The following is a 12382-nucleotide window of genomic DNA, read 5'->3' on the forward strand; positions in this document are numbered from 1 at the left end:
CAGCACTGAAAAGGCCAGTAAAGGGGCCGGAGAGATAGCACAGTGGTAGGGAGTTTACCTTGCAAGTGGCTGACCCAGGATAGACCCAGGTTTGATCCCTGGCATCCTATGTAGTCCCCCGTGCCTGCCAGGAGCAATTTCTGAGCACAGAGCCAGGAGTAACTCCTGAGCACGCTGGGTGTGAACCAAAAAGAAAAAAAGGGGAAAAAAAAAAAAAAGGACAGTAAGGCTGGAGGGAGAGTGGGATGGTGGGCAGAGAAAAGAGTGGGAATAGAAGTACTTTGCAACATCTGTTGGGGTTCCCCTTGTGTTAGGGTCAGTGACTCATTAGAGGGCAGTGGTTATTACAGCTGTCAAGTAGGAAATGTGAGTAGGAAATGTACCCTTACTTAATAAGAACGATGGGTCAAAGAAAACAAAGTGGGGGGAAGAAAGAAAACACATAAAACAAGCTCTGACCTAGTCTCATAAAAATAATAAAATAATAAAAAATAAAGTAAAAACAAGGCACATCTGGGAACTATTTGAGGGGTTTAGCCGATGGGTTGTTTACTAACTCCAGTTTAAGCATCAGTGCCAGTTTTGCAAGAGTGGGCGAGGAGCCTCTGACCGCCAGAGGGTACAATCGCACCGCGTCCCGGACCGAGGGCGGTTTTGTCCAGAAAGGGTCGCGTTGCACTCTGGGATTTGTAGTCAGTCTCAACGCGCAGCCTGCGCGGTGAGTCTCGGGAGTTATTGTTCCGAACATAGGGGCGGAAAGTGTTTTACTACGCCCAGATTGGCTTCTGGAAACTACAACTACCGAAGGGCCACGCGTCCTAGTTAGTTTCTCGTTTCCGCCTCGTTGAACGTTTGCCGCACCTGAGGGTCCACTAGGCTGGGTAAGTTTGGAGAAAACTGCCATTCTAAAGAGACTTCTGCAGACTTCATGCCTATTTCAGCCCGCTCTAGGGTTTTCTCGCCTCAGTCCCGGGAGACCCACATTCGTTCTTTTTCATATGTTTAATCTGTTTCCTACGCAGACATTCCCCAGTGTTCACCAGCACCCTTCACTTTCCCCTTCTAATCTTTTTCACTGGAATCCTACCCTGTGCTCTAGTCTTGGGACTTACAACCCAAGCATGAGCCCATAGCATCTTTGGCACATCTCTGGACTTCTTTACACCTGTGCCATGCCTTATTCTTACACTTCCCATCGCTTTCCTGTTTTTTTTTTTTTTTTTTTTTTTTTTTTTTTTTAACATTGGTAGAAGGTTACTTTCCTTCTATCACTTAGAAGATCTGGTTGGGGGCCGAATCGATAGCACAGCGGTAGGGTGATTGCCTTGCACGCGGCTGACCTGGGATAGACCCGGGTTCGATTCCTGGCATCCTAAATGTGGTCCCCTGAGCCTGCCAGGAACAGTTTCTGAGCGCAGAGCCAGGAGTACCCCTGAGCGCCACCGGGTGTGGTCCAAAAACCAAAGGGAAAAAAGAAGAAGAAGAAGATCTGGTTATAACCCCCGACCGCAGTTTCCTTGGAGGGTGACTTTGGGTAGGTGGACAACCTCTCTGAGGTTTACTTCTCACTATAAAGGGCAGCTGGCCGGGGCCAGTGCCATGTAGTAGTGCAGCAGGTAAAGGCACTTGCCTTGCACACAAACGATCCGGGTTTGATTCCAGGCACCAAACTTGATTTTCTGAGCCTTGCTAGGAGTTAAGCCTTGAGCCCCACTAGGTGTGCCCCCCAAACCAAATATTATAGGCAGGTGACAATTGCTCTCACCTGCCTTAGGGTGAAGGTGTGTTGTGAAACCAATAAATGAATACTTCAGAAAGCCCTTTATAAATAATTAAGACTTCCTGACTCAGAAATTATATTATTATTATTATAATCAAGACCCCCTGGAACAATTTTATTTTGGCTCCTTTACTAATTGCCTCTTCCTCTGGCACCTCCCCTATCCTTCCATTGCTCAAGTTCACCGTTTGAACTTTGGTGCCTGTATTCTCTAAGAGTAGGAGGATATTTCCTCATTTCCTCCAAAAAGCAAAAGGCAGTACAGAGTTCAGTGAACTTTGTCTAAAGGGAATCCTGAGAAGTGCTCATGGAGACTCTGTCCTGAAATAAAAGACCATGTAGTTGGCAGAAGGGTGGTTCCTGTTCTTTAGATGGAGGTTCCACCCTATGTGCTGTACAGTGTTCTGCAATGGGCAACCCCCCCCCCCCACACACACCCTCCTTGGGCCTACAGTTTCTCTGATTTGAGTAGGGGTGTCTTAGGTTCCAAAGTTGCTGGAGGAAAAAGAATCTATTTTGTCAGAGTTCAGTCCAGGGCAAATGAGACTTGTATTAGATCAGATGAAAAAAAGACATAACATGGGCCCGAGTGACAGCACAGTGGTAAGGCATTTGCCTTGCACGCGGCCAACACAGACAGGACAGACCCCCAGTTCGAATCCCGGCATCCCATATGGTCGGTCCCCAAGCCTGCCTGCCAGGTGCAACCCCTGAGCGCAGCTGGGTGTGGCCCCAAAACAAACAAAAAACCCCCCAAAACAAAAAAACTAGGGTTTGTTAATTAGCATATTATGTCTTATTGGTGGTGGGGGGTCACACTCAGCGGAGCTCAAAAGTTATTCCTGGCTCAGTGCTCAGGAGTCGCTCCTGGAAGGCTTGGGGGGCTCTTGGCAGGCTCGGAGGACCATATGGGATGCCGGGATTCAAATCGGGGTCTGTTCTGTGTTGGCCGCATACAAGGCAAATGCCCTAACCCTGTGCTATCTTTTGGCTCAACAAATCCTAGCATTTGATGAACCCTTAAAATGTGTTCCCCAGGGGCTGGCGAAGTGGCGCTAGAGGTAAGGTGTCTGCCTTGCAAGCACTAGCCAAGGAAAGACTGCGGTTCGATCCCTGGGCGTCCCATATGGTCCCCCCAAGCCAGGGGCAATTTCTGAGCGCTTAGCCAGGAGTAACCCCTGAGCATCAAACAGGTGTGGCCCCCCCCCCAAAAAAACAACAAAAAATGTGTTCCCTAGTTTGAAATTGGCTTGTGTCTCAACCTGAGATGCTATTCTAGGTTCTCTTCTTCTGGAGAAACCTATATCCTTGTTTTTTTGAATACATAACTCTCCTCTATTTCCTAAGTAAACGTTATTCTACTCTAAAAATCTAAACAGAGGCCAGAGAGATAGCACAGCGGTAGGGCATTCGTCTTGCACGCAGTTGATTCAGGACGGACGGTGGTTCGAATCCCAGCGTTCCATATAGTCTCCCCACACACACCCCATCCCTGAGCCTGCCAGGAGTAACCCCTGAGTGCTTCTGGGTGTGACCCCTCCAAAACAAAACAAAACAAGAAAACCCAAAAATCTAAAATAAATCAATGTACTAGGTCCCAGGTAATAATCAGTCTTTTTAAAAATACATATCTTTATTTAAGAACCATGATTACAAACATGCTTGTAATTGGGTTTCAGTTATATATATATATATATATATATATATATATATATATATATATATATATATATATTATACCCCATCCCTTCCCCTTGCCTGTATTCAAGACAGGCATTTTATTTCTCTCACTCCCTGTTAGTATATGTCATTTCTCTTTGTGGCCAGCTTCATATAGTGGGCTGGACCTTCCCTTCCAGCCCTCATCTCTATTTTCTTTCTTTTTTCCTGGCTCTAGACTCAGAAATCGCCCCTGGCAGGCACAGGGGACCATGGGATGTCGGGATTTGAACCACCATCCTTCTGCATGAAAGGCAAATGCCTTACCTCCATGCTATCTCTCCAGCCCCTCATCTCTATTTTCTCTGTGTATTTTTACAATAATGTTTTTCACTTTTCTTAAAATCCATAGATGAGAGAGACTATTCTGTGTCTATCTCTCTCCTTCTGACTTATTTCACTTAGCAAAATAGATTCTATGTTCATCCATGTATAGGAAAATTTCAGGTCCTTATCTCTTCTGACAGCTGCATAGTATTCCATTGTGTTTTGTACCACAGTCAGGCATCTGGATTGTTTTCAGATTCTGGCTATTGTAAGTAATGCTGCAAAGAATATAGGTGTGTGGAAGGCATTTTTGTGTTCCTAGGGTATATCCCTAGGAGTGCAATATCAATCTTTTTATTTAAATTGTACTTATGAAATGCTTCTGCCTTTCTTTTTTTTTTTGGAACCACATTGTGGGTTGTTAGAAAGTATTTCTGGCTCATTGCTCCAGATTGCTCCCAGCAGTGCTTGGGTGATCATGCAGTGCTGGCGACCAGATCTTGCCTCCTGCATACAAAGCATGTAGTTCAACTTTTTGAGTATCTGCTTACTGTTCCCCTTTTATTCCTCCTTGGTTTTTGGGCCATACCCTGTGGCACTTGGGTTACTCCTGGCTCTGCACTCAGGAATTGCACCTGGCAGGCTTCGGGGCTATATGGAATGTCAGGAATCCAACCCGGGGTTATTCTGTGTTGGCTGCGTGCAAGGCAAATGCCCTACCACTGTGCAATCTCTCTGGCCCTGAGTGTTCCCATTTTTGAGGGGGGGGTTTGGGCCACACCCGTTTGACACTCAGGGGTTACTCCTGGCTATGCACTCAGAAATCGCCCCTGGCTTGGGGGGACCATATGGGACGCCGGGGTCCATCCTACGCTAGCACTTGCAAGGCAGACACCTTACCTCTAGTGCCACGTTCCCGGCCCCGATTGTTATTTTTATTTATTTATTTATTTATTTTTGGTTTTTGGGCCACACCCGGCGGTGCTCAGGGGCTACTCCTGGCTATCTGCTCAGAAATAGCTCCTGGCAGGCACGGGGGACCATATGGGACACCAGGATTCTAACCAACCACCTTTGGTCCTGGATCGGCTGTTTGCAAGGCAAACTCCACTGTGCTATCTCTCCAGGCCTGATTGTTCCCATTTTTATAAGGAACTTAAGGTCATATAGTTTTATTTATTTATTTTTAATCACACGTCAATTTATTCTGTCAGTGATTCTCAAAGTCAGCCAACTATATCAGAAATCATATGTTTTCTTTTCTTTTCTTTTTCTTTAGGGGGGGGGTTCAGGTCACACCCGTTTGATGCTCAGGGGTTACTCCTGGCTAAGCACTCAGAAATCGCCCCTGGCTTGCAGGGACCATATGGGACACTGGGAGATCGAACCGCGGTCCTTCCTTGGCTAGCGCTTGCAAGGCTACCTCTAGCACCTCTAGCACCACCTCGCCGGCCCATCATGTTTTTTTTTTTTTATCATGTTTTTTATTTGTAATGTTGGGAGTTGAATCCAGGTATCATCCATGTAATCCAGGTATTACAAACATGTGTAATTAGGTTTCAGTTTTTTATATATATATATATATATATATAAAGAAGAACAACACCCTAGGGCTGGAGAGATAGCATGGAGATAAGGCGTTTGCCTTGCATGCAGAAGGATGGTGGTTCAAATCCTGGCATTCCATATGGTCCCCCGAGCCTGCCAGGAAAGGTTTCTGAGCTTAGAGCCAGGAGTAACCCCCGAGCACTGCCAGGTGTGACCCTCCCCCAAATAAAAAAGATAGTCATGATAGTTGTTAGTGTAGTTATTTCCCTAACTGCACACACCACTCTTTGTGGTGAGCTTCATATTGTGAGCTGGTTCTTCCGGCCCTCATCATTATTATCTTTGGGCATTATTACAATAATGTCCTTAATTTTTCTTAAAATCCATAGATGAGTGAGACTATTCTGTGTCTCTCTCTCTCCCTCTGACTTACTGGTCATTTAGTTTTAATAAGTTATAGTTTTAATAAGTTATAGTTAGAGCAGTTAGAGTAGTTCTGCCTTTGTATGTCATATTATTTATTCCCAATCAACAACTTCATAAGTGATCACTATTATTTCTATTATGTGTATAAATTATTAGAGTCTTATGGGGCCGGAGTGACAGCACAGTGGTAGGGCATTTGTTTTGCACACTGCAGACCCGAGACACACCAGGGATTGATCCCCAGCGGTCCCCTTAGGAGATCTAGGAGAGATTTCTGAGCACGGAGCCAGAAGTAGACCCTGAGTGCCACTGGGTGTGGCTAAAAAACAAACAAACAAAATTATTAGAGACTTGAACTTAATTTAAGATTATTCAGCCAGTTAAAATTATGAAGGTAGAATTCAGATTGTTACTGAGACTTTCCTTCTAGAGACCGTATTTCTTTATTTTGGATCAAAAAGACTAAAAATTGTAGGGACTGGGGCCAGAGTGATAGCACTGTGGTAGAGCTTGCGATAGAGTTTGCCTTGCATGCGGCTGACCCAGGATGGACCTGGGTTCCATCCTCTGTGTCCCATATGGTCCCCCCAAGCCAGGCACGATTGATTTCTGAGTGCATAGCCAGGAGTAACTCCTGAATGTCATCAAGTGTGGCCAAAAACCAAAAACAAACAAACAAAAAAAAATTGTGGGCCTGCCTTGCACATGGCTGACTCAGATTCTACTCCAGAGCTCTTCAGAGTACCACTAAGATTGATTCCTAAGCACAGAATCAGGAGTGACTCCTAAGCACCACTGGGTGTGGCCCATAAACCAAACCAACAAACAAAAGAGCTTTAAAAAATAGATCAAACTTAAATCAAAGCCAAATAAGAACATTTATTGTGGGGAAATTATGGGGCTATGGTTTGGCCTACAAAGAAGCATAAAACATCCTTTTTGCGAGTTAGGGAGCCATGTACGGCACTATTGAGGGGCTACTCCTGGCTCTATACTTGGAATCAGGTACTAGGAATGAACTTGAGTCAATTTCATGCTGAGCAACTCCTGTACAGTCTCTTTTGTCCTATGAATCACATTTTTTTACTTCTATAAAGTGTGCAAAACCTCAAAAAAACTTTTGTCGGTTGAATGATATAAAATGTGAGACTATTTATGTTGCAGGGTACTACATCGAGTCTAGTGACTTAAGGGAACCTGCTCTGGTAGTCACATAATTAAGTTAGAGTCATTATATAGTCAATAGTCAAGAGCTAGAGAGATAGTAGGAAGATTAAGGCTCAGCTCTTGCTTAGCATGAAGCTGTGGCCTCAACCTTGGCTTATATCCAGAGACCACAACAGGTCCCCAGCATCACTGCATGTGGCTCCAAATCTAAACAGATAAAAAAAAATGATCACTGTCATTTGACTGGAATGTTATATGTATGCACTCAGTAGCATGTTTTGTTGCATGCATGTCTTAAAAAGTTTTGTGTACCATCCAGATTAGATATTCTCAAACTCTGCTAATCGGAAACATCACAGCACTTTAAAAACAAGTCTTTTGGTGCCTTAGAGAGTAGAGGGGGTAAGGGATATGCTATCCACCCAGCTGGTCCTCGTTTGAGTGTCCTTATTTGATGTCAGGTACCACATCATCCCTTAAGCATTGTCTCTTGCAGCCTTTGAGATCCCTGAACACGACTGGATGTGCATCTAGAGCTTCCCAAATCTAGAGAGGTGACCCACATAATCTCCAGCACCACTGCTGCCAGGCTACCTGGGAAGTTCTCCCTTCCCCATAAAAAAAACATAGAAAAAAATTAAGTATTTGGGGGACAGAGAGATGATTATATGGACTGAGTTTTGCATGCAGAAGACCTGGGTTCAGTTCCTGGCATTGTATGGTTCTCAGCACCACATGGTAGGGCTCAATAACAAAAATGTTTGGGAATGGCACCCTAAAATTTCTATTATTGTTATTGTTGCTGTTGTTTTGTTTGGGGGCCATACCCACCATCACTTAAGGGTTACTCCTGTTCTGTGCTCAGAAATTGCTCGTGGCAGGCTCAGGGGATCATTTAGGATACAGGGGATCGAACTTGGGTCTGCCTGGGATGGCTACATGCAAGGCAAATGCTCTACTGGTGTACTATCTTTCTGACTCCTAGAAATTACTTCTGGGAGGGGAGGCGGGAAAATAAAGAAAAAAAATTAATTCTGGTAGGCTTGGGAGACCATATGGGATGCTAGGAATCAAACCTTGGTCAGCCACCTGCAAGGCAAATAAATGTCCTACCTGCTGTGCTCCAGCCCTAAAATCTTTATTTTTTATTTTTATTTTTTTTTGGTTTTTGGGCCACACCCGGTGACGCTCAGGGGTTACTCCTGGCTATGTGCTCAGAAGTCGCTCCTGGCTTGGGGGACCATATGGGACGCCGGGGGATCGAACCGCGGTCCTGTCCAAGGCTAGCGCAGGTAAGGCAGGCACCTTACCTCTTGCGCCACCGCCCGGCCCCTAAAATCTTTATTTTTGAAAAAAATTTTAGTGGGCTGGAGAGAGCACAGCAGTAGGGCATTTGCCTTGCATGTGGCCAACACAGAATGGACCCTGATTCGATTCCTGGCATCCTATAGGTCCCCCGACCTGGCAGGAGTAATTTTTTTTGGGGGGGGGTCACACCCGGCAGCGCTCAGGGGTCACTCCTGGCTCCACACTCAAAAATCGCTTCTGGCAGGCACGGGGGACCATATGGGATGCTGGGATTCGAACCACCATCCTTCTGCATGCAAGGCAAATGCCTTACCTCCATGCTATCTCTCCGGCCCACTAGGAGTGATTTCTGAGCGCAGAGCCAGGAGTAACCCCTGAGTGCCATCATTGAGTGTGGCTCAAAAACAAAAACAAGGGGCCGGGTAGGTGGCGCTGGAGGTAAGGTGACTGCCTTGCAAGCGCTAGCCAAGGAAGGACCTCGGTTCGATCCCCCGGCGTCCCATATGGTCCCCCCAAACCAGGGGCATTTCTGAGCACATAGCCAGGAGTAACCCCTGAGCATCAAACGGGTGTGGCCCAAAAACCAAAAAAAAAAAAAAAAAAAAAAAAACAAAAACAAAAAAGAAAAAAAATTTTGGTGATTGTGATAATAGGATCAAGAATTTCTAATCTCATTTTTACTTGAACCACTTGTAGGTAAAGAACTAATTGATGCCTGTTTAGAGTACAGGCGGGGGTCGGGTGGGGAGGAGGGAGACATGGGACATTGGTGATGGGAATGTTGCACTGGTGATGGGGGGTGTTCTTTACATGACTGAAACCCAAACACAATCATGTATGTAATCAAGGTGATTAAATAAAAAATATATATTAAAAAAAAGAACTAATTGATAACTATTAGGATATAATAATCACAGCCTATGATTACCAATTGAAATGAATGGTTATTACTAGCATTCATATTTGAAAAGAGGAAAGATTGGAAGTATTGGGAAAGCTCCAAAGAGAACCAGAGATTTCACTGGTTCTTAATGGATAGGACATGTTTGTGTGGGTAGAAAGACTTCCAGAGAGGTATTGTCATGAATTGTGAGGAAAAAAAGAGGCACATGGACTGATCTTGAAAAATTCTATGCAATTATTAGAAATGACACTGGATTTTGAATGTCCTAAATGGATATTTCTTGAAAGAATCCTCAGGTTAGTTTGAATTTTTCCACCTCTCCAACAGTTTGTATGAGCTCAGGGAATGCAGATTGATTTCTGGTTAACCACACAGGCCATTTCACTTTGGTTTGTATCTCTTTTCAAACAGAATTTACTTCACCCTTCCAGAAATTTTCCAGCACCACCAGAGGGCTCTGTTTTTCCATTTGAATATGATTGTTGGTTTTGTTTGGTTTTATTTGGGCGGGGATGGGGGGAACTCTGGGTGCCTTATAGGGTGTTAGAGATCAAACATGGGTTGGCCTTGCACAAGGCAGATGCTCTACTCACATTCTTATTTCTCCAGCCCCTGGCTGATATTTTTTGTTTGTTTGTTTTGGGGTGTTTCTTTGAGGGAGTCACATCTAGAAATGCCCAGGATTTACTCCTAGTTTTGCCCTTAGGGATCACTCAGGGATCATTCCTGGCAGAACTCAGGGACCATATGCAGTACTGGGGGCTTATCCTAAGTTGCCTGCAATGAAAAGCAAGCTAGTGCCTTACTGTACTGTCTCTCTGTCCTCCAGTCAACAGATATTTCCTGGATACGTACTTCTCAAGTGCTTTAAGAGTATTATTACATTTTATCTCCATTATTCTCCTATATATTTTCCTTTGTGTGATGGGAAATCAGACTCAGAGATCAGATAACTTGGCCAAGGTAAGGAGGCTAGATAGGGCTAGAGTGATTGATAGTACAGTGGGTAGGATTCAATCTCTGGTGCCCTGTATAGTCTCTCAAGTCCACCAGGAGTGACCTCGAGTGCATAGCCAGGAGTAAGCCCAGAGTAGTACTGAATGTGGCCCCCCCAAAAAAAAACAGAACAAAATAAAAATACATAGATACATAAAAGAAAACTGAGTAGTGAAGGTTCCAATTTCTCCACACCTGCTTACATTCTTTTTTTGGGGGGGCCACACCCCGGCGATGCTCAGGGGTTACTCCTGGCTGTCTGCTCAGAAATAGCTCCTGGCAGGCACGAGGGACCATATGGGACACCGGGATTCGAACCAACCACCTTTGGTCCTGGATCGGCTGCTTGTAAGGCAAACGCTGCTGTGCTATCTCTCTGGGCCCACCTGCTTACATTCTTTTCTCGTTGGTGCCCATCACAGGCCACTTATATTTTCTTTTTTTTTTTTTTTTTTTTTTTTTGGTTTTTGGGCCACACCCGGCAGTGCTCAGGGGTTACTCCTGGCTGTCTGCTCAGAAATAGCTCCTGGCAGGCACGGGGGACCATATGGGACACCGGGATTCGAACCAACCACCTTTGGTCCTGGATCGGCTGCTTGCAAGGCAAACGCCCACTGTGCTATCTCTCCGGCCCGATTGTTTTGTTTTTTTGTTTGTTTGTTTTTGGGCCACACCCGGTGACGCTCAGGGGTTACTCCTGGCTATGCGCTCAGAAGTTGCTCCTGGCTTGGGGGACCATATGGGACGCCCAGGGATCGAACCGCGGTCCGTCCAAGGCTAGCGCAGGCAAGGCAGGCACCTTACTTCTAGCGCCACCGCCCGGCCCCGGCCACTTATATTTTCATGTGCTTTCTTACCGCTGTACCTTTGCTCACTCTTATGCTTGAAAGTCAACTTTTCCCATTCTCTTTATCCACTTTCATGCTACAGGATTCTAGTTCTTTTCAGAATTTTAGCAGTATTTTATCTGCCCTTTTTTTAGTGAGTTAGAACTTGTAGCTGTTTCATTGTCATGTGAGTGATCTGACTTGTGCTTCTCTACTATAATCTTCCATATGGGCCCTCAGTGATAAGACAGGAAGCTCAACATCTGATTTGAAGCTGCATTATGCCAACTTACTCTGGTTAAGTGGTCCATAGACAGTACCAGGAATGTAGCTTCTTCTTTAAAAGGATTTGGGTTTTTTTTGGGAGGGGGAGGAAGGGGCACAACCAGCAGTGCTCAGGGCTTTCTCCTATGTGTTCAGGGATCACTCCTGCTAGAACTCTGGAGACTAGTAAGAGGTGCCAGTGGTCAAACATGGATTGGCCACAAGCAAGGCATTTGCATTACCCACTGTACTATCTCTCGGGTTCCTTTGGGTTTACTTGTTTGTTTTGGGGCTATACCCAGCTATGCTCAGGGCTGATTTCTGGCTCTGTGCTCAGGGATCACATGGGGCAGGCTTAGGGGACCATATGGGGTCCTGGAAACTGAATCCAGGCAGTCATGTGTAGTGCAAGTCTGTAGTGATAAGGAAATCTAAATATATTTAAAATGATCTAAAATCGAAAATTTAGGGGCTGGGGAGATACTACAGGAGTTAAGGCTCTTACCTTGTATGTGGACATCTCCCACATTATATACAGTTACCCTCACACTCTGGGGAGTGGGATGGTCATACCTGAAACACAGCCAGTTGTGATCCACCCCCGCAATAAAATATTAAATAAAATGGAAGATTTCAATATCCAGATCCTAGGTACCTAAAATTAAATTGATATTAAGATTTGGGGGTTTAGATTTTCCACTGAACCAAACAACTAGAAGTTGACAATTAGAACATGTAAGTGCTACAATAATTAGTTCTGCTTATGACTTTGAACAGCTCACTTAACCTCTGAGGACCTTGATTTTGTCATCCATGAATCACATGCATATATTGGGATGAGCAGTTGGGAGACAGTTAACAGATGAGCTCAAAAGTGTCTTCTTGCCCAGACATGCTTTCACTTTGATATATCATCCCTAAGCATCCTGAAGAAGCAGAATAATGCAATGATTTAAAATGCAGGCCTAGAAATCAGTCAGAACCATTTAGATGGTTTTTATTCAAGCAATAGTAATCTAAATCTGGAGCCAGAGAGATGATACAGGGGTCAAGACACTTGCTTTGTACACAGCGGATCCTGTTCAACCCTCAGTACCAAATATGGTCTCCTAAGCACTTTGGAAATGAGCCTGAGCACAGAGCCAGGAGTAGGTTCTGACTACTGTGTATAGATCC

At 44.9% G+C, this 12382-nt stretch overlaps 1 protein-coding gene across 2 annotated transcripts in view; it reads left to right on the forward strand.

Annotated features, from left to right (window-relative positions):
- Positions 1-793: 793 nt before the first annotated feature.
- PAFAH2 (platelet activating factor acetylhydrolase 2) overlaps positions 794-12382 on the forward strand; it is a 48027-nt gene continuing 36438 nt past the window's right edge. For both annotated transcript variants that reach the window (XM_049774890.1, XM_049774891.1), the window contains exon 1: positions 794-881. The gene's annotated coding sequence lies outside the window, so the exon portion shown is untranslated. The remainder of the gene's footprint in view (positions 882-12382) is intronic.

This window comes from Suncus etruscus, chromosome 6, assembly GCF_024139225.1.
Source record: "Suncus etruscus isolate mSunEtr1 chromosome 6, mSunEtr1.pri.cur, whole genome shotgun sequence".
Lineage (NCBI taxonomy): Eukaryota > Metazoa > Chordata > Mammalia > Eulipotyphla > Soricidae > Suncus > Suncus etruscus.